Raw genomic sequence first — 22,537 nt, 5'->3', positions numbered from 1 at the left:
TTTGCTTCCTCTTTTATGGTCTGCACGCAATATAGAGAAATGTTACAAAAGAAACTTACGTAGTGCTTGTGACATAAATTAATGCAAAACTTTATTTTCAACACTTTCTAAAGTAAAACAGAGACATAACTGCAAATTTGTCTGACTCTCGTAGCAAAGCCAGTCACTCCAATGAAGAGCTTTTCTTTATTTTGAAACGCATACAAAAATTAAACTTACAGGCCAAGAAAGGGCTTATTGTCTGTCCTTCTGCTTTCCATCAAGATTAGCAGTAAGTCTGACTGAGTTAAAGAGTCTGCATTGTCCATAATTTCTCTGGGATAACTGCATTATGGTCATTGGGATTTTGCCAGAGAAAGAGAAGCACCAGTTTTGCACAAATACAGTCTATTTCAGAACACGATGCCCTGAAGGAAGATAAGGAAGTAAAACTTAAACTTAAAACAGCTTGTTCTCTTTTGGTTAGACCAAGTTGTCTGTAAAGACCACCACTTCCATTTCTTCCCAGCCCTAGAAAGATACAGTACAGCATTACTGGAAACTTAATCCAACACACAGCTAACATGGTGAGAAACAATTCAAGTTAGAAAGTTCTTTCTTGCCTGTATCATTACAGGTTTTATTTTTATACACACACACACACAAGTATTTAATAAATACAGAGGTGTTACTCACTACCTTATTGCATCAAAACACAGTATCAGACCATTCTCTACAAGATGGTTCACTTGCAAGATCTAGCACCTCCCTCTGGGGAGGTGACTTGTGTCAGGTGTGCCACTGCTCTGACTATGCTAAAGGGAGAATACAAACCAAAGGAGCACCCTTTGCAGCCAGCTGGTGCTGAGAATGTTAACCATGTGCATTCACCTAAGCCATTGGGTCTCAGTGTAAGGGTATCTGACTGGTAGGTCACTGACCCACCAGCACAACATCAGTATGTTACACTTACCCCAGTATGTTACTAGGGAAACCAGTTTTGTAGGAAGACTGGGGATTGAAACACAAGGCCAGTATAAGTGGCCATGTGGCAGTTCTCGCCAACCTTTAGGCCTTCAACACAGGACCATTAACTAGCTTGCAGAGTTTATAAAATCCAAATTAATAGCTTAGGGAAATAAAGAAAACACTGTTATTAGCAAGGCCAACATCCTATTACCTCTACTTCATCTCAGAAAAGCAGCTGCTTAGATGCTCTGCCGAGCTTTCCACAGAATACCTCCAGTGGATGTAGAAAGCAGAAACATGACCTTTCTCAGGCTTTCCAGTAGAATTTTCCATGAATTTGGGTTTAGACATCACTAGGCTCATTACTGAAAAGATACTCGCCAGAAAGACTGTACAGTATTGGTATTACCATGAAACAGAAGTGCAAAAATAAGTTTTTCTTGGAGTCATATAAGGGAAGAGGGAGGGGGGGGACCAAAAGACTAAAAACCAGGACATTCTGTAATTGTAACTGGAGGATTTTGGAAAGAAAACAATTTGGAAAAGAAATTCTAACCCCATCATGATCACCCTCTCATAGAAGCAGGAGAAATTGCTTTTTGTAAAAATAAACAGAAATGAACATTTCAGTATAGGCCATAAATGCCAGAACATTGAAGAAACAACTTTAATTTTGCAAAGACTGAAAGGATAAGTAATATGTTGGCAGGGGTGCTTAGACATTTGTTAACTCTCATAAATATTACCTACCACAAGCCTAAATCACTGCCAGCCCTGGCTTATGTTAGCCTATTTTTATATCTTATCAACTCCTCTGCCAGAGGATAACTGACCTTTGAAAGATTATCTTCTAGTGCATACAAGATAGAGTCAAATAAATGGTTATCAGTTCTCAGAGAACTTCGCTTCTAATCTTTTGGACAGACCATTACCTCAAATCATGATTTATTAGCTTTTTAAGAGCTTTTTACACTGATGAAATCGCAATATAAAACTAAATATTGTAGAGCAATAAGTATTGCAATGAGTACCACTGCTCATAGAATAGATGAGCAACTATTAGATTTACTAAAGCTATATTATGGGTTACTGACAATAATAAAACTGTGTAATATTGAGTTTCATTTTCAGTTGGATTCTGCTCTTTGCTAAGGTGACTGGCACACACACACACAGAGAAATCTATATGAATTAAATATATATTGCACCCCTACTGATTTAGACTAAAATTAAACGGGACAATAGAATTTAAATCATCAGCTCTATGAATTTTCTGAATTTTCAAACCATGTATCAGTATACCTGAACTGGATTACTAAAAATAAAAGGCCAAAAAACAAAGCAAGCACACAGAAGAGACATGGCTTAAGACCACCATGCACCAGGTTGCAGAACACATGATTTGACACATCCAGTAGCTGCACTGACAGTATAAAAAGGGCTCTTTTCTGTTTTCTCTACTAGAAGAAGGGAAAAACATGAATTGGAAACAAGAGAATAATGGAATCTTGGGTTGTTGCTTTAGTTCTATTGGGGAAAAAAGCAAAACAATAATGCCAGTCAAATATAAAGATCTAATTTTCTTCCTGAAGACATATTGTAAAGCAAAGAAGTAGGTTAGCCCCTATATACATTCCCCCATCTACAGCAGTGGCCTGTGGCAAATGCAGAAGTTACACAGCAATCACTGTTGTGTCCACTTTGATTTCTAACTGCAGGGAGGGAGAAAAGAGTAAAACACAGAACAGAACAAATCCACAGCTTCCCCGAAGGCCAGCTGAATCCACCAGGTTTATTAAACAGAAGAGAGTCCCCACTCTTATTTCCACGAAACCCTTGGCTCTGTAGTTGTGGGCAGCCACAAGATTTGTTGGGTCTTCAGATCTGCATAACTTTCCATAGTAGCACTTCCCCTCATCCCTTCCTGAATTAAATGTCAGAGTTAAACATTAAGACACTCATGGGGGCAGTATAATGCTCTTTTGTCTGTCAGGAAACATATTCCTTCAGGTTTATGGAGGGGTTTTGTTGTTTTCAGTTAAAGGAAAGGGTAAAATTGGTCCTACCCCAAGATCAGATGGTCATGGTTTAAAATTTCAATGACAAAGGAATATAGGTTTGAATTGCAATGAGGATTGAAAGTAGTACAATAATAATAATAAAGTTCTATATGCAACAGTTTACTCTGATGCAACTCCACAATGGAGGGAAAGGAAAAAAAAAAAAAAAACCCACAAAAATCAGCCACATACTAGTATCTAATATTACAAATTCATTATCCCAATTTACAATTTCACTATTAAGCTTTTGATTTCTCATATCCTGAAAGGATAACAGTGTAGGCATTGCCTCATATTTCTACAGAGTCCTAATGATAAGAGTTTCAGATTGCCTGAATTTAGACATGAGACATGTGGCTTTATTAAGACTTTAAAACAAATAGTGTAGATATTAAAAACACCACATTAAAATACAGGCCTACACAGATTCCATAGCAACTCACTTTAAATGCACACTCCTTGCTTTCATACTACACAACTGAGATAGCAGTGCTCCATTTTCTCATTGAGAAGCTGAGTGTTTGCCATAAAGATGCTTTCCTGCAGGTAACCAGTATTTTTCAGAAGATACAAACAGTTGTCCAAGTACAACTTTAAAAACCTATATTTCTAGAATGATAAATTCTACTCTTGTTATTTCCACTGCAACTTTTATTTATAACTGCAGACTACAGCATAATGAAACTAATTTTTAAACTGTAATTAAAAAAAAAATCCTGCATTAAGGCAAATACTGTGTTTTATGCTTGTTCTGTTCTTAACAAGAAGAGTTTATTATGCTAAATATCTGACTCCAAAGAAACAAAGATCCCTTTGCTTTTTCACCCCCATCAGCAAGAGAGGAATATTATGTCATTATTTTGAAGGGATGCTATAAGCTAAATCTGTGAAATATTTGTGGGATGTTACAGCAGAGAGCTAACACAGCCAAGACACATAAAATGTCTGCAGATAAGATGAGAAGGACTACAGAAAAAAGCTTGACCTACAGCTTTGGCTGAAAGCTAACACTTGAAGGTTGATCCTCTCCATGTGGTTATCGTTTTTCCTATTTGAAAAATGAAACACTCCTATACTTCATCTCTCATTGAGAGTGAAACAGAAATCATTCCTGTATATGGTGCCAGAGTCCCAATGAGACCTGTCCATCAGCAATTATTATAGTCTTCTTGGTGTAGACGAAACAGAATAAGTCATTTCCTTGATTCCATCAGACCTGAGTAGAATATAGATGTTTTTAAAAACCTTTAGATTTCCTCATTCTGTAATATATAAATAACATTGATTCATATATTATATTACATCACAATTTCATGCTATTCCACTGAACAGCAATCCTGGAAAGTGAAAGTCACAGCTGGACTGGATACTACACATGCCACTCAGTTAAGGTGCTGTATGTCTCCTCAGCTTTACAGCCCCATTCACAAACAGAAACCGAACACCTTTCCATGTGTTGGAACACTTTCCCACACCAAAAGAGCTACCCCACTGCCACCACTCTATCTCAAGTGTCAGTCCTGCTCCAGATCTATGAGATGGTCCCCTTATAGAGAAGATCTAATCAGTCATCTTCCCCCTTCTATTTATCTTAGTAACCCTACGCTTCCCACGCACATGCAGGTGTGGGATGCTCAGCCTTGTGCACCTGAAAACTCGGCTGCTTTTACCAGCTGTACCAATCCAACTATTGGGACATAACCTCTGTCCACAAACCTTGTCTTTCCTCCTCGTGTCCTTAAACACTTTTTGCAAAAAACCTGTTTATTTTATCCAAAACATATTTTTTTTGGTTAATTTTTTGTTAAATTAATTGTTAATTTTTTCCAAAACGAAGCATAGCCCCATACCAGCCACTGTGAAGACAATTAACTCTAACCCAGCCAAAACCAGCACACAAATACACAACAAAAAAAAAGATCCCAGAATACTACAATTTACTCTCTCTGGAAAGATAAAACACATTCTAAGTTTTGTGATACTTTGTCCAATTTCTGCATGTTAATCATATTTAAAGTTACCAGCCCAGTTCTCTCTTTTAGCAGCTATAAAGCTCTCTCCTTTTTCCAAACACTGAAGAGAGTTTTCCTAGCAGGCTTTTAGAAGTCTTATTTTGAAGAAATGCTGGCTATATAGGTCAGGAAATCATTTCTTTAGGCATGTTCCAAAGTACACCAGAACTGAGATGCTTTGAAAGCCCGTTCTGCCAGTCGACTTTGTCCCACTTTGAAAACAAAAGCAACTCTTTAGAAAGCATGTACTTAAAGATGTTAATCCTTTAAAAAGAAACAATTCCTAAATTATCTGCATATAAAAGCAAACAGAACCCAAAAGAATCTTTCGGAATTGTTTAGATGTTTATTTGAATAGGTTGCTTCTAAAATATACAATATGCAAAGTATACAATATACAAGATGCAAATAACTATTACAGAGCTGTAACACACGGAAAACCATCTTTTATTCTGTTTTGCCAAACATGTAAATGAAAAACACTTACTTTGCATTCAAGAAATGCAGGCGACAATGACATAATCAACTAAGAAATAAGGTATTTGGCAAACAAACATCAAATTCGTTACCTAAAATATTGCAGGCACCAAGACCACAAATTAATTCATTAGGACTATTGAGAAGGAAACTGGTGGCACCTCCAGACATACTGAGAGCATATAATGCCTGAATGCTGAGCATTCCACACAGAATTCAAGTTCCCCATTCAGTTACACACTCAGAACTTCCACCATGGTACGATAAATATCATCTAAATCACCTGGTTAAGTCCTTGACTACTTCACATCAACTTCTCGATATCCACACATTCTATTCATTTGCACAGCCAGTGTTGCACACTATCTCAACGACAAACAAGATCATTTAAGCCATTTATAACAACCTCTCTAAGACCAGAGTCACAAAATCTAGCATTTCCTTAAAATATGAAAATATGGTCATTCAATCCTGAAAAAGCACATATTACAGATGAGGAAGATTATTTTAATCTTTAAGCTTTTATCTCAAATTCAGGATAAGCTCCACAGCGTTACTGAAGAGACACCAGAAATTAATGCACATTAAGCCCACTCTTACTGTGGTGCAACTTTTCCTGACATAAAATGCTGTTGCAAAACCAGAGCAACATACAGTGAAAGACATTCTTACAGATAAAATTCCAGGAGTAGAAACCACCCAAAGTAGCTCCCTTCCCCAGAACTGCTCATCCTAACACAGCAACACACAGCTGGAAGGACAAGCCTGTCAAAGTGAGACCTCATTTCTGTGGCTAGTGGGGTTTGCCATTTTGTTTGGATTTTTAAGTCTTTGTGTCTCATTTAAAAACAAAAATATTCTACAACACTCTTAAGTGACCTGTGAATGCTGTCTTAGAGTGACTTATCTCACAAACTTAATATCCAAAGAGATGTAGGAGACGGATTGTCTGATTTAATACCAAGACCAAAAAAACTCGTGACATTTATTTGGCTTTCTGCAAGACCTTTAGAAGGGTAGATATAGTCAAGAACCTCTCTCCCCTCCCCATTTTGGAGAGGGGGATGTTACTACACCAGAGAAACAATACTGACTGCTTTTTACAAAGCACACATTGCTCCCTTGCACTAGAATACAACAATTCTATGTCTTTAACTGTAGAGAGCAGAAAGTAATGCATGACTCTATTCAAAGTATCCCAAATTGTCATGCCAAAGCTTTAAAGTGTGACCGAGATGAAAGGTTACTAGTGATACCCTTTCACAATATATACATAAATGACAACGAATCCCAGTATCTCAATGCACCTTAAAAGACAAAATATTACATTCACTAATAGCTTTTGGTTGTTTGTTTTACTTTTTGTTTTAAACAGGCTTGTGCAAGCTCCACTTAACTGTTGATGAATACAGGAAACTAAATCCAACTCCTATTACTCTGCTTAAGTTGCAACAGGAGTCCAGGTAGGCCAAAAAGTCCCCTGCCACACATTTCTAGTACATAACACAAAATCTTTGTTCACTAATGCCTTTATGTTGTTTGAGGGGAAAAAACAAGTGCGCATTAGGCTGATTCTAATCACCAGATCATGTTTTGAGGATGTGATTAGTATGAGGAGTCCCCTAACTTCAAAATACCAGTTCCCATGATGCTGTTCTCCCAAGCAAGTGAGATTTGCATATGCTTAATTTCTTCCAGAATACTGAGATAGTCACATCCAGACAGCACATAGCTGAAAAAAAAAACATTCAGCTTGGCAAAATACTCTGGTACCTGTAGTATTCTACTTTGACTGAAAAAAAAAAAAAGAAACCCAAAACAGAATAATTCAAGATCATCATTGTGGTTAACTGGTATGACAAAAGGCAGGATTCTATTGGAGTGTAACCCAAATGAGCCAATTTGAACTTTTGCTTCCTTATACTATTATTTTGTTCTACAGAGGAAAAAAAAGAAATGAGAGAGAAAGGACAAAGGTTTCTTCATTTACCCTGAAGCCAAACTCTGAAGTAGGTGCATAAAGTTTCCTGAAGAGACTACTAACTTAATTGATATCAACATACTTTTTTCTACACAACAGTTCCAAGGGAAAGAGAAGTATGTTTTTTAACCTCTTTCTGAATGGTCAGTGGTTGACCTAGTTTCTATTTATTATAGCTTTGTGTTTAGTGTTGCCATTTACATCAGTGCTAGCTGGTTGCAATGCAGCACTCTCAAACTGAATCTTGTGCCAAATCTAAGAATAGCATTATATTCTCCCTAAGAGAATACACACACAAAATAAATCTCTTATGCAGTTTATGATTATGTATAGAACAGCACATCACAGATAGATACCTATCTTGAAGTACAAGATTTTTTCTGAAGAGGTCTCTGAACACAGCCCTTTCCTTTCACAGAAGGAACAGCTTTAACTTCCTCCACAGTTTCACTGGAACTCCCATGAATCAACAGGGAAGGTGAGGCAGGCGGAAACAACCTCTCCAATCAACCAGATTGAATGTACAATCAAACATGTGCTTTGTACGCAATCCAATATTCTTAACTAAGTAATCACAGACAAAAATTAGCTATTGCATCTGAACCTTGAACACTGCCAAAGAGTTGATAACTTCTAATGAGGGTATATCTACTGTCTAGTTCAGGACCCATGATCAGGCTGCATGTTGTTTAAAAGGTACAGTACAAAAAGTATTAGGAAAGTCAGCATGTTTTTTTCTAAAGAAGGAATGAGGAAGACTGTTGTAGTTTTAAAGACACAATATGCAGGAAGTCATTCACAAGCTCACCACTCATGGTTCCACTTTGAACTCCTGCATCCTTAAGGGATTTGTTAAAATTTTTACAAATAAGAATACTTCTATCAAACATCCTTCCTCTGTCTCAAAGCAGTTATTTAAAGAGTTTACGAAGATATTTAGGTGTACTTGCATTGCTTTTTACTATAACATTTTCTTATGCAGCACAGTGGTATTTTCCATATGAAACAATACCCGCTTATCATAATCCACAAAAACTTGTATTTCAAAACATTTTAGAAGTGGTTTTGTATTACTACTTAGCTGGCAGCCTCCAACCAGCCCAAGTAGTAAGGCGTTGCAAAACCACTGCCGGAAAAATGAAGTTACAGAGTGCAATGCTGCCATCTGCTGAAAGTTGCTTGTCTTAATGGCTTAATCGCTATTTCCAAAGATTGACTTACATACAGGCTTTTGAGCACTCAAAGCTATTTAGATGTGTTTAATCTGACCAATTTGAGGACGAGTGACCAATATTTTTGAATCAAGCATTTGTGCATACAGATACAAGATCAACTGTATTCAAGTACAGTAGCTATATTTCCCTCTAAAGGGCTGGCCACCCAGCCCCAGGTAATAAATCGATGTTTCCACATGTTGTGCACAATGCAGCACCGTAGCTTTGCAGAAGGTTGCCCCTCTCAACAGCAAGCCCCAAAAGTAATGTTTAATGCATAGCAACAACTCTCAAATAGGACATCCAAGCCTGCAGGTTCCTCTGGTTATGCACAAAGGAAAGTTGCGCATCAGGGTAGACACCATTCCCTTTAGCAGCTTGGGCTGGTGTTCCAGGGCTACAATCACAGGTGGTAGACTTGCTGGAAAACTCTGGAGTCCACATTTTTAATTTTTTTTTATTTCTCAACATCTAGTCCCAGAATAAAAAGTTGTCCTCTCTCCGAAGTGATGCATATGGCCTGCTGTAACTGCCAAAATTCATATCCAGTTTGCCAAGAGACAAGATTTTTCGTCTGTGGGCCAAACCAAAGTTGTTCGCCTAGCAAAAGTTACTGAACAGAAAAAAAAACCAAAACCACAAGAACTCATGTGAATGTACCACAATGTCATTTTCACTGTGACCTAGATTAGCTGTGGTAACTAAATTTAGGTAGGTGTACAGAGCTCTCACGTAGCACAGTCTGTCTTGCACAACTGTTACCCGGGAAGCAGTTTGACATTCATGCCCTCTGCTCTGCTGTTTGATTAGCACTTCTCAGGTAAACAAGCCAAAGTGTTGTAGTAGGATAAGCTCTTTAAAGTGCATGCCAGATATTTTTGTTCCCATTTCACCAGTATAAATCTGAAATAACTCTGCTTAGCTGAGTGGACACTGATCTCAATTTCTATCAGCATAAACAAATTAAGTATGTGAGCCAGCGCACCAAGTTCAGTCCCCCATGGCTTTACCAGATACAGATGCTTAACAGTACAAGACTGATTTGTCTATGCTTTGTACTGGAGTAAGAACAGAATTATATCACTACTCTGTTAGAATGGGGGTTCATAATCATTTTGAAAAGATTATAAGCCATCTAATGGGGAACACTGTACAGAATAAATAGTCTCTTCTATATAAAAGAGGATAAACAAATTCATCAAGTGATGAATGCTACACAGCCTCCCTCTTTGTTATCTCTCATTTCTTAAAAAAATCCACTGGACAAATTCAGCTTCAATCATACCATCTAATTTGGTGCAGCTCCACAGTAATTATGATGAATTCATGCTGCATCACTTACATTGATAAAAGGAAATTACCAAGAGATTCCAGAAGCATTTTACTGGACTTAATTCAAGCATAAACTTGTAAGTGCTCCATTGATGGCTGTCAGTTTGATTATGGTATGAATCACATACCAAGAAATACTTTCAACTATGTATTTCAAGACAGTTCTAGAAGTAGCACTAAGAAGAGGCAAAAAAAGCCTTTCTAGGAGAATGAAACATTCATCTTTAGCTTCATTTTCTTATAGGATGAAGAAAGTAAAATTTTAGGAATGTCAGCCAAAAAATTAGATGTAGTATGCTGATCTTTTACATTTTAGTTGAAAATTTGTGAATTTTACACCAATACAAGATGAGTAAAGTTTATCAGTAAAACAAGACACAAACAGCATGCGTGGGAAACACAGTCACAGGGACACAGCTACAGCAAAGACTCATTTAGTCCGAGTAGCTCATAAATACCCACTCAGTAAGGAATGAGCAAAAAGCATTTTTGCCAGATCAACAATCATGTTTACAATTCCAAGCCAAGGAACAGTAAAGTCAGAAGACTTGATTACACAAGAGACAGAAACAGCCTTTTTTTTTTTTTGTTCACAGTGCAATGGGCAACACAAGCTTGAAACTGCAGCCACCAGTACTACAGGACAAAGGTCTGTAGGTCTGAGGTCACCTAAAGGCTTCTTGTAAACTGCCAGCATGGTTAGACTGATGCATGGTTACTTGAACTGACCACAGACCAGGACTTCACAGGCCATTGGTGGTCCATGAACATCAAGGAAACATCTGTCCAATCAAATGATGACAAGAGATCCAAGCACAGGACGTACAGCACACAATGAATGGGAACGTGAAAAGGCAGGGCCAAGTTCTCCTATGATTTCAATAGATGCAGTTCCACTAATAGTGGTATTTTATTTTTATTAAACCTCCCACAGAAGCCGAGCCAGATGGCTAAATGCTGCTACTACTAATGCTGCTAATACCCCTTCAGGATTATTTATTGAGTGAGACAGCTAAGACCAGCACTTTCATAGTTTGCGATCACTACGAGTTTTTTACCCAGTTTGTCTGTATCAGTTATAATTTTCTTTCAGGATATGACTTGTTAGTCTCCAATGCATATTGTTCACATCTACACTGCAATTATTACTTACCCAATGCAAGTATGATTGAACTTAGATGTGTTGTTCTTATGTCAACTGTATCCAAGCCACAATTGTTATTGGAAACTTCTGGTCTAAGTGACTTTCCAAACTGACCCTTAAACCCCACTTTCTTATATTGTCCAGCAGTCATTTAATGGAGTAAGTTACAGGAATTTTCACCCCGTTATCCCATGAATTAGCTTCCAGAGAAAACAAACAACTTAATAAGCAGAAATATTCCATATAAAAATTAAATACAGTCCAATGTGTATTTCAAACCAGTATTCACTGGAGAGATCAAGGAATTGTAGTTTTCTAATTATCCCACTACAGAAGGAAGCAATCTTGAAGCAACAGCTCCCCATGGCTGTCCTCCTTAGCTCCTGGCTCTACAGAGGTCACACAACAGTAATACCCCATCTGAGTTGCAAAAAGCCTGGTATACAATAAGCCAAGGCAATATATGCTCTAAGAGTAATTTAAAGATGTACAAGCAATGAAATTTACTGTGCTAATGGTTCATTCTGCTATTTACCTTTATTTGCATCTCACTTGTGGAAAGGATCTGTTTGACTTCTGAAGGTATTCCTCATTCTAAATAAAGCAAATGGAAGCCAGATCACTCAGCCATAGTGCCAGCAAAACACATCTGTTGGGACTACCTTGGCTACATTTTTTTTTTCCAGAAGGTAAAATGTTATCATATGAAATGGCATGTAAGAACATTGCTTAGGTGGCTCTCTATGTTTAGAGTAGGAGACAAGCACTGCCTTATATCAGCAGTCAAAGCTAACTATTTAAATAATAAATAAAACGCAAAGCGAAAGATGAGAAGAATAATTAAGTACAAACTTTTCTTCCAGTGTGTGATGCCTCTACCAACAACCAAAAAAAATAAAAGTTTTTAAAAGTCAAGTCAGATGTTTTTAGTAGAGCATTATACTGATTATATCCTCCCACCCAGGGACCACAGAACATAAAGGCCCCTCCAAAATTATGCCTGTCAGGCCATCAGTCTTCATATGATTTACTAGTCAGTGTACACAGATACACATACAAAGGAGATCATTATGCCCTTCTGAATTCAGGTGTCATCCAGGAGGATCATTTCCACAGTTTTAACAGTGACTGTTCCAAACTGATGCTGTTCTTCCCAACAATTGTATATTGTGGCTCTACTTCCACTTCCTTTATCATGTATGCATAAGCAGGCCCCATTTTGGTCTGAATTATTTACCCCATAATTTGAGCTTCTGTTTTCAACTAGTATTTACTGCTGAATCACGCCAAAAATCACACATACTGAATATTGCTGTGGGTCATACTTTAAAGCCCCATGAATTTCCTGGTTTCCTTGCAGCCAGACATAAGCTTCCCATTACTTTATGCCAATCTTTATCCTCTTACGGAACATGAAGCAAATTCACTGACATCAGTGAAAATGCACCCAACTTGTATTATACATTAATACTACACTTGAAAAACAGTCACCTCAATTTAGCTTTGTTGACAGTTTGGCATCTACCTTCAGAGTTAATCAGATTACAGAGGAGCTCCTACAAGAATACTTCAAATATATTACACTTGCAATAGGAGGTCTGTTTGCTAGATATCCCTTACAACAGCCAGATGCTTAGAATCAGGTAGCAAAACATCGGCATCAGGCTAGGCATCCCTAAACAGCTCTAAAAATTTGTCCAAGTGTTGTAAGAATCCTGTCAAAAGGCTAAGGTTACTACGAACCTACAGACAATGGGGCAAGTACCCTATTTTTCTACAAAAGAAATTTGCCTTCAAACACAAAGACACACCATAGCACTCCTGGTACTCTCAATGAAACACAAGTCTCCAACTCAAAAAAAAATGGATTTTCAAAGATACTATATGTTAAAAATTTGAGAAATAACTATACAACCACATCAAGCATTTCCTTTATTATAATAAATAGCAGTAAGCTTTTTTTTGGCTAGGTTACACTGCAAGTGCAGAACAGCTAAATGACAATGACACACACAATCAGATACAAACATCAGTCACAGCAGTATTTTAAATATATTTAGGCTACCATAGGCCTTGCAAACAGTTCAGTATTAGGAGTCATATTTTAAAAGCTATTAGAATATTAAATACATATACAAGCACCTATAAATGTCAGCAGGTCTGAATGTAGGCAAATTTTATTGGCACTGATTTCAATGGGACACAGCCACCAAGCTTAACTGACTTTGCAGGTCTCACGTAGGAACAAGGGTGTTAGGGCCAAGAAACGATTTGGCCACTGAGTTGGCTCAAGCCACTATCACCCAATAGCCATTCTGGTCCACACAGCCCCTCCTGAGTCACCCCCGGAAGTGCAACAACCTCCTGCCACTCAACAGGGATTTACAGGAGCACAGTCACAGCTGCATTGAGACAAGGTGACTGGTGCGGACCTTGTGTCACAGTGTAAAACCCTTAGCACCACTTGACCAAAGTGGAGACAAGCTGAAACCCTCAGGAGGCAGCTGGGAGTATGTGGAAATGCAGGTGGGGAGGGAAGCATCTGAATGGGTTCTTCCCACCTTCCCTAAAATGGTGCCAGCTTCAAGGCAACCCTTTATCTTTTGAGATATCTTTTGAGGTGGAAGGTGGGGCAGAAGCAAGGTCAGTAGAGATGCAGAGCAGCCCAGAGCACGCAAGAGATTAACTTCCCAACCCTGGATCCAGGTACTTAGTACAGACACCCTCTACCTCATCTTGGCTGAAAGCACCCTCAAAACTCCCCTAAAGCCTGAGATGGGCATATTTTAACTTCCATGTGATGCAACAATGTACAAAAGAAAAAATTACAGCTCACTGACAAAGCTACATAAACTTTCATTATTAACAGCTTTTCAATATTAAATGGCTTTTAAATGTACTGGCATAAGTATGATGTGACTTTCCGTAAAGATAATGTATATCCTTCTTTAAACTTTTCACCAGCATGTTTAAAAGTGCCTAAACTTAAGATGTACAGCTAACCAACTTTCATCCCCATTTCAGTAGGTAAGATAAATGGAAAATAAATGCAAGCAGTGAAGTCAACTGACTCTGAAACCTTGCAAGTGATTTTGAATGTTCATGTTTATGGATTGACAGTCTTCCTTCACAAAACCAGAAAACCACCTAAGTTTCTGAGTTACACCATACAGCCACACGACCTCCAGCACAACTGCCTCTTAAAAATTTGACACCAAATTTTCAGAAGACAAATGTTTTAAAGCTACTGCTTTATCCTCTTCCACAGTCTTCATATGTATATATTATTATACACATAGTAAAAGTAGTAGAAGTATTTCTTCACAATACCATAAATCTGCTACCCCATGTATAGAGATCTCTGAACTAAAGTAGTCACTACAGGCTCAATTGCCTACTTCAAGTGAGCATCTCTTCCTCAAAATTTGTAATTACAGACTCTCTGACTATCTCCTTCCATTTCAGCCACTTCCCCAGCTTGTTCTTCCTTTGGGTTTCGTTTAGTTTGTTTTGCTGTATTTTGAGACTTTTCCAAGGTTTCAAATATTTAGGCTGTACCAAAACTATTTCAAGAAACCAAGAGTCTTTTTCCACCTTAAAAGCAGAGACTAACACAGCAAACTCAGCATAAGCAAGAAAATTAAATAGGCACAAAATGCAGTACTGATTGTCCATTTCCTTCCTTTTCCAAACCAGAAAGCTGAGCTCTCTAACCCTCCCAACACCAGCTTGAAACCCTAGAGAGACCAAGGGGTCTCTTATATTGCCACACTAAAATAACCACTCAAAACACACAGAAGAAAAACCTGCCTCTTGAGATCTCTCTTTGCTCAAGCAAAACATAAAGGCCAATTTGCTTTCTATAGCAACTTCATCTTAGGATGGCTTGACTAGCTAATACTTACTCATTTATTTTTCACTTACTCATAAACAGCACATTCATACAGCTACAACCAGACAGAATGATTCTTTAAATTTTTTTTAAAGCTTCCTTAGCTATGTTTTTCTAGCCGTCTCCCTCTCTGTCCCCTCCTTTACTTTCTTTTTGTGAGCTTGCTTTTCTATTCCTCTTACAAGTTCTTCCTACTTGTCCTCCTTCTGCCGGCTTATATCAGCCCCACTGTCCCCTTTATCTCTCAGCCCTTCTCTTCCCCAAGGAGGTTTCCATATGAACATCTAACTTCTTTTTTTTTTTCCCTTTCCTCCCCATTCTTATCTTATCTTTCTCCTCACAGAAGCAGTGTATTTCTGTTTGGCTTCAAAGTGCTCTTCCACGCAATTTGCAAACACCTACACTTCATTCCTCTCCTGCCAGCTACTGTTTCCAAGCCTAATACCTCCATAGCAGGGGCACTCGCAGTGGAAAGCAGCCACCTGGACTTTAGGGAGACCTGCACAAAAGCCTTTAACACCAGCAATTCTTCAAAAAATTCATTTAAGAGAATCTAAGTCAGGCCTGCTACAGTGGCACTTTGGCACACTACTGAATTCATACAGACTTAAAACACATGACACAAGCCATTCACCTCTGGTATTCCAAGTAATATCAACAGACTTTAACTTCAGAAAGGTCCTCAAGATGTTGCATACAGGCGTGATGGTGGAACCCAAAACAAAACTAAAATGAATCTATACCTCCAGTGCGCTTTGTTTTCTAAGCAACCCTTGGAATTTTGGCCTATTGTTCTGTGCTGTTCTCTGCTTCGCTCTGTGCACAACGGAGCATTTGGCAAGTGGTTTCTATTTTTAGGATGTCTGGGAATGTTTTGCTTTGGGTTTTCTTTCCCGCTCTGTGGGACCACAGTGCCATCTATTGGAAAAAGCTGTTAAGAGCAGGCTCTTTTGGGCTGTTTACTATTTGCAACGACTAGAAGAATTTATTACTTCGGTTTTGTAACAGCTAGGTGGTCCAAGTCCTTATCGTAGGCTTTTATAGACATTTGTTAGGATATGCAAGCCCAAACATTATGGAAAGTTCCAGATTGTTACAGTCAAAGAAACTTAAGTTAAGCAAACCCTTAAGGGCCTCACAAACACCAAAACTGTATTAACATGCCAGAACAAAAGTTGCCACTCCTAAAAACAAAAGTTGAAGGCCTACGCTGTATGAGCCTGTCTTTCCTTTTCCTATATCTCCCAACCCAGTGGGACTCCCTGTTTTAGCAAGATCATATAGGGATAAACAGAAACCCTGGTACCTAACCTGATTGTTATCAATTCTCCAAGATCAGGCAATAGCTACATCTTTGTAAATTCTCTTTCCATCAATAAGCAGCACACATCAAGTTTCTCTGTGTCTACAAGCAGGCCCTCTTTCTTTCCACAGTCAGTGGGAACTCAGAGCAGCCAGAAGAAGCCTATAGAGTAGACATGGTCCATGTTCAACATTAAAGGAAGAGCAACACAAATTTTAAAAAGAGGGTACTTTTTGAAAAGGACCCTGGAGGGATTCCAGCAGAGTTAGGGAGATAAAGGCCTTTGGGCATGCCATCCACACCAGTCAAATTAACACAGAAATAGAGACCATGGCATAGGCTAGAAGAAGCAGGCCCCTAGATAAATCAGGCAGCATGGAAGACTCACCATGGGGAAGCCCTTCCTTCTGAATGCACTTCCAGGAGCAGCCACAGCCCATCCAAGCCCCTTGCCAATCGACAGCAGTCCCAAGACTGAAGCCACATCTCCCCCATCTACCATCTACAAAGACAGTGATAAACACTGGGAAGTGACTCACAGGGAGAACAAGCTCTGGCAGTTGGCTAAAACGAGGCACAGGTGAACAACTTTACTATCTGGGGAAGACAAGAAAGGAGGAAGGAGAGATTACCTCTCAGGTCACATTAGTGCAGCTGGCACTTTGCATTCCCTCACACACAGGTGTTTTCCAAATCTATGTGCCTCCATTAAAGCTTTAGAAGGTAAGAGAGCACTAACACACAGACAATTGAGAGCTCTCCCATAATGCTGTATAGGTGTCTTTATGCATACATGTATTCGATATACGTACATACACACACATTTGTATATATAAGCCACTACCAACTAGCATTAAAGCAATAACCAACAATTCAAGACCAAAAAGCCCAATAAAAAAGTCAATTTAGCATAATAAAGACATAAACTTTCTTTCCATAAGCCTGTAAGATGCCTAATTTTTGAGAAAAAGTTGCAAATGCAAGTAACAGGCCACATTTCACCCGATCAGAGCTGCTCAGGTTATGCCAGCAGCACCATGGCTGCCCAGTTCAGCACCGCACAAGGACAGGCTTCCCACACACCCTGGAGAAATCCTGCCCAGGCCTAAGCCTCATGCCCTCCCTGAGCACAGCTGCTCTCATAGGGGCACCCGGGCTCACATCCTCTTCCTCTCCATAGCAGCTCCCAAGGAAATGAGGCAGAGTCATTGACCTCAACCCAGCACGACACCCTTCCTCCCCAGGATCTGTGGGGCCTCTCTACACCAGCCCCACAGCAGCACTGCCATGTGCTGGGGCAGGAGGAGACCCCAGCACACCCCTGCCCAGGCACCCACTGCCAGCTGTGCCACTCCAACAGGGCTTATCTCATCTTACTTGACAGCCCCATCTCCCTCACAAATCCCTCGTGCTTTAGCGTCGATTCACTTCATATCGTAAACACCTATTAGATAAATAACATTCTCATTTTACAGGGATTTCTCGTAAATCCCTATAAATTGCTCTGATTTAGCATGATTTCCAGTGTCAAATGCCCATCTTGAAATGTTTCCCTCAAGTGTCAGGCACAGTAGGCCACCAGTAGGGGCAGGAATGCAAACAAGTGTCACCTCACATAGGGATTTTTGTCCCTTTTTAATTTTTTTCCAGAGTTAAGACCAAAATCATCTTGCAGCCAGATGATAAAAGGCAGATAAAAGCCCGGGTAAGGACCAGGGTGATGAAGGAGATCTTGTGGAGAAGGCCATAGCACCATGTGCTCCCACTGCATGTCCTGGCTGCTCTCTGGCACTGCAGAGGCCCGTTGCAAACCAGCTGTGGAGGGAACAGGCAACATCTGCTTCATGCACCTTGAATGTGGCAAAGATTGAACAAACACCCACCTAGCATGCCACAGCAAGACCCCAAATGCTAAACTTGCAGTTCCTCCTTGGTGAGAGAGTGCAGGAGCTGCTGTGTGTTCCTGGAGACACAACAGGGAAGTGGGAAAGCAAGCAGCACTGCCCCTACTCAAGTTTCCTGAGAGGTCTCTGTCCAGGGAATGGAATCTATTTCCCTCTACTAAGGGTTTTTGTGGATTTTTTCCTCCAAGTACACAGAAGCAGCATTTTCATTTTCTAGTACTTCCAGTACCTCTGCAAATACTCCTCTGTACTGTCTGTACTCCTCAGCACTGGGAAATGGATATCGTGCAGGATGAAGAAAATGCGAAATTCTGCAAGCAGAAGATGGACTTTATTCACCCTTTGATACATTACAGATCTCTGTTGTTGACTTAGACTTCCTTATCTTGATATGGTGCACGCTTCAGGCATCACTGCGCCGGCACTGAAATCAGAGAAGTTAATTCAAAATTCAAAAGGGATAAAACCGTAACTAAAACAGAGAAGCGATAGTTAAAAACCTGAAAGTGGCACTTCAGGGACTTAACGCCTGCAGTACAGATGCTAAAGGGCTGATTTGGGCAATCTGGTTGCATGATCTTGAGAACCTCACTGAACTTTGATATAAATTGCACTGCGAAAGCAGCATACTAGATGTTAACATAGAGGTGACTTCACAAGATCTGGGCCTAAACATTCAGGCAGTGTTCCCCAACCTCTGTCAGGAAGCTGCCCTTTCTCCCACAGCCCTGCTGCCTTTCTTATATGGTGAAATCAGAAATTATTTTAATTATTTTCCTTCCTGTTGTTGCCCACACATTTGTAAAGCATTACTGAGGTAACGAGAAAAGATCTGTCATCGACAAAGCAGGCAAAAGGGGGAGGTGTTGTCACCCTTCAGCTGTAGCGATCGCACCAGTCAAGTGTTTACTTGCGCTCCGTATTAAACAACACCGTATAAAATAACCCCTATTTCCTGCGAGTTCTCACTCCCAAGCAGCTCTTACCAGGAACACGTTTTTTGCCGCGCCCTGACACGCTGCTCTGAACATGCCAAACCTACAAGCCTCAGCGGGGCCGTGTTCCTGAAGCCAAACAGACCCGTGCCCAAGCTGCCACTGCGCGCCCGCCGCCGTCGCTCGCGGTGGGACCAGCCCCAGCCACTTCCCAGGGCGCCGAGTGCCCCTCTCCAGCGGGCCCTCGCTGCCGCCACGGCTGCATAATTTTTCCCTTCGCTTTTGTCTTCCTCCCTCCGGAGCGCCGCCAAGTCCCAAAAAAGCCCGCTTTCCCTCCCAAAAAGCTGTGTGCTCCAGGTGAGGCTCGAACTCACAACCTCGGCATTGCTCGGCTTTGTACTGCTGTATAAGTACCGCGCGCTAACCGATTGCGCCACTGGAGCCCTGACACCATCGCCTCCCGAACGCTTTATCAAGGGCTCCCCGGGCCCCGGCGGGGGAAGGGCGCACACGTGCCTGCACCCTGTTCTGGGGGGCGGCCTTGGGCCACCCCGCTGCCCTGCCCGGGCTGCGCTCCTGTCCCTAGGGGCCGAACAGCGGCGGGGAAAGCTGAACAAGAAGCTGACGGGCGCTGCGCCGCTCGGGGCAGGCGGCGCCCCCGAGCACGACAGGGAGGAGACAAGCTGCAGCTCCGGAAAATGCCACCGCCCCCGAGCTCCCCGCTGGGCGGACAGGGCGGCCCCAGGGCCGGCGGGCACAGCCCGGCCCCCTGCGCCGCGCGGGGCGGGGCGGGGAGAGCGGTGGCCTTCGTCGGGGATGGTGCGGCCGTGGCGGCAGCAGGTGTGGGGTGGGCAGCGGCAGTGACCTGGCCGACCCCTGCCAGCCCCGGGCTGCTGGCGCTCCCACGCAGTGCCGCGCTCCGGAGGCGAGGCAGACAGGCCGCTGCCCCGGGTCGTGCGAGTCCGAGACTCCTGACGCCCTTGGGCAAAAGGCATTGGCCGCTGGGTCAGCCCAGTTCAGCCTCGCGCTCATCTGCAGCCGTGGGGAGAAAATGCACCGTCTGTCGTGCTGAGGCCCGGGCAGCTGAGAAAAACATCCGGCTACTGCCAGGGAGCTAAATGACGATGTCTGTAGCATCGCTGCCTGCGCGCTCCGGGGCTCTGCAGCCTGCGTGCTGTGTGCGGCACCAGGGATGCCTGGCACTTCCAAAACAAGTGTTTACTCAACCCTACACGTTTATATATATATATATATAAACGTATACATATAACATGAATTTATTTCACATTCAGATCTACGTTAGCTTTATGTGGCAAGAAGATGGTAAACACAATTGGCACCAGAAGATAATTAAATCCAAGCAATGCTCCAACACACAGTTGAGACAGACATATTTTTCTTTTCACTCGTGGAAACATTTACGTTGCTGCTATATTTACTTCCCTAGAGTGCTCTGCTCTGTTACTGACTTAAGCACTACATAGTGTTTTCCTTTCTGCAGTGACTTTACCGTGGGCAAAGGAACAAGCTCTGGGAATTTCATTACAGGATGGATGGTTGTAGAAAGTGCTACACAGGGCTTGGATTTCCATGGCTTCTAAAAATGAACCATTGGTGGCCCAGCAGCAGGTGACAGGCACTCGGCCAGTTTAAGTAAATCTCATGGATCTCCCAGGTACTTTTGGCAGACTGAGCAGTTTTGTGTGACTCCATTAACTCCTCCCCTCCACAATCCATAAATGAGCTGACACTTTTTTAAGACTGCTTTGAATGGAGAGGAGTTGTATCTCACTTGTCAAGAAAGTTGTTCTGCTGTTAGTATTACTGTGGGCATTACCTAAAATATATTTGTAATATTTCGGTGGTATACACCACTGACAGGTGAAGTAGCATGCAATTACTGTATCTGGCCCTTGATGAAGGTGGCTGGCATGGAGAAAAGAGAAAACCGACAGTTCATTTCTTAAAGACATTTTCCGTCATCACATTTAGTTGGCATACCAGAAAACTGCAGCAGCTTTCATTGCCCTTAACAGTGCATCGCTATACTAACAAAATGTTCTATACCACACAAAGATTGCTGTGAACATAATTTCATCCAAACAAGGGCTTTTTTGGCAAATACAAGAATGCCAGAAAGACTAAAAGCTGAAGCTGTGAACATACAGAGAAGCTCTTTATTGCAGATTTAACCTTAGGCAAGAAAGACTCTAATTTTAGTGTTTATAGAGATGATAATCATTGCTTGTTGTATACGAATCAGCTTTCCCATAAAAGTAACAGTGATAATGGTGAAGATTCTAGTAGTTTTAGTGGGATCTTTAATTATTCTGTTGTCCTATGTGAATCACTTGTTTCTTATGTTTGTCCCCACAAACTGAGGCCCTTGGTAGTATGTTTACAAATATAGCAGTGAAATTTGGCCGTATCACTTTGTGGGAACATAACTGGACAGGGGTTCAAGTAATAAATTTGTTGTTGACTGGAATTTTTGTTTTCAGCAACTATATAGAATTTTTTTAATATAAATAATTTTATAAGTACTTAATTAGTGTTTGTTCTCAAAGATCAAACAAAAAAAGCACAGAATTGACCAAAAATAGGAAGTGTATTCAACTGGCTGAAATTAATTATTTAGTCATATAAATGTCTTCCTTTTTCATTTCTTTGCAATACTAACAGAAGGAAAAAAAAATAAAGAAAATATAAAAACCAGAAGTTAAAGCTGTCTTAATGGTGAAGAAAGTTACTTGCTCCCTACTGCTTGCGGAATGTCCAGATTATTGCTTCAGTGTAGCTCCATTTTTTTAACACCAGCATAGATAAATCAGTCTTGGTATTGCACAGGGACAGAACGGCCAAGTTGAAACGATACTGAAAGGATTTTTATCTTCAAATTGCTGGCAAATGCAAACCTCCCCTGGTGAAGATTTTTCAGAATACTTCTTTGCACTAAGTGTGAAAAAAAACAAGGTTTAAGAGCCAATTTTTGCACTGCTGTTTGCTTGAGAGTAGAATGGGCTGAGTGGAGGAGGCAGTATCCACGCTTGCTGGCTTTATGGTCTGTTTCCCTCTTCTGTTCCCAGGGGCTCTAAACAATTCTAGGTCTTTAGCACCTTCTTTAGGTGAACAAAAAGAAAATTAGTATAGGGAGTATAATTAAAAAAAGTATATGACCAGATACCACTTTAATACAAATAAAAATCCTGGCCAATGACCCCTGGCCTTAATAGTCCTTCTAACTAGAAACACAATATTTAGCTTTTGCTTTTTATTAACATAGTCTGCTTGCTGGACACCAACTTGGAAATTTAAGTCTCTAGTAGGTCTGGTGT

The 22,537-nt window shown here is 40.7% G+C and overlaps 1 non-coding gene across 1 annotated transcript; it reads right to left on the bottom strand.

Annotated features, from left to right (window-relative positions):
- Positions 1-19,551: 19,551 nt before the first annotated feature.
- TRNAI-UAU lies at positions 19,552-19,645 on the bottom strand. The gene is made up of 2 exons: positions 19,608-19,645; positions 19,552-19,587 (listed from the first exon to the last, which is right to left on the bottom strand). It is a non-coding gene; the product is annotated as a tRNA-Ile (tRNA).
- Positions 19,646-22,537: the final 2,892 nt, after the last annotated feature.

Source organism: Lepidothrix coronata, unplaced genomic scaffold (genome assembly GCF_001604755.1).
Source record: "Lepidothrix coronata isolate B3197 unplaced genomic scaffold, Lepidothrix_coronata-1.0 Scaffold33, whole genome shotgun sequence".
Lineage (NCBI taxonomy): Eukaryota > Metazoa > Chordata > Aves > Passeriformes > Pipridae > Lepidothrix > Lepidothrix coronata.
This window is presented reverse-complemented; position numbering and strand designations above follow the sequence as displayed.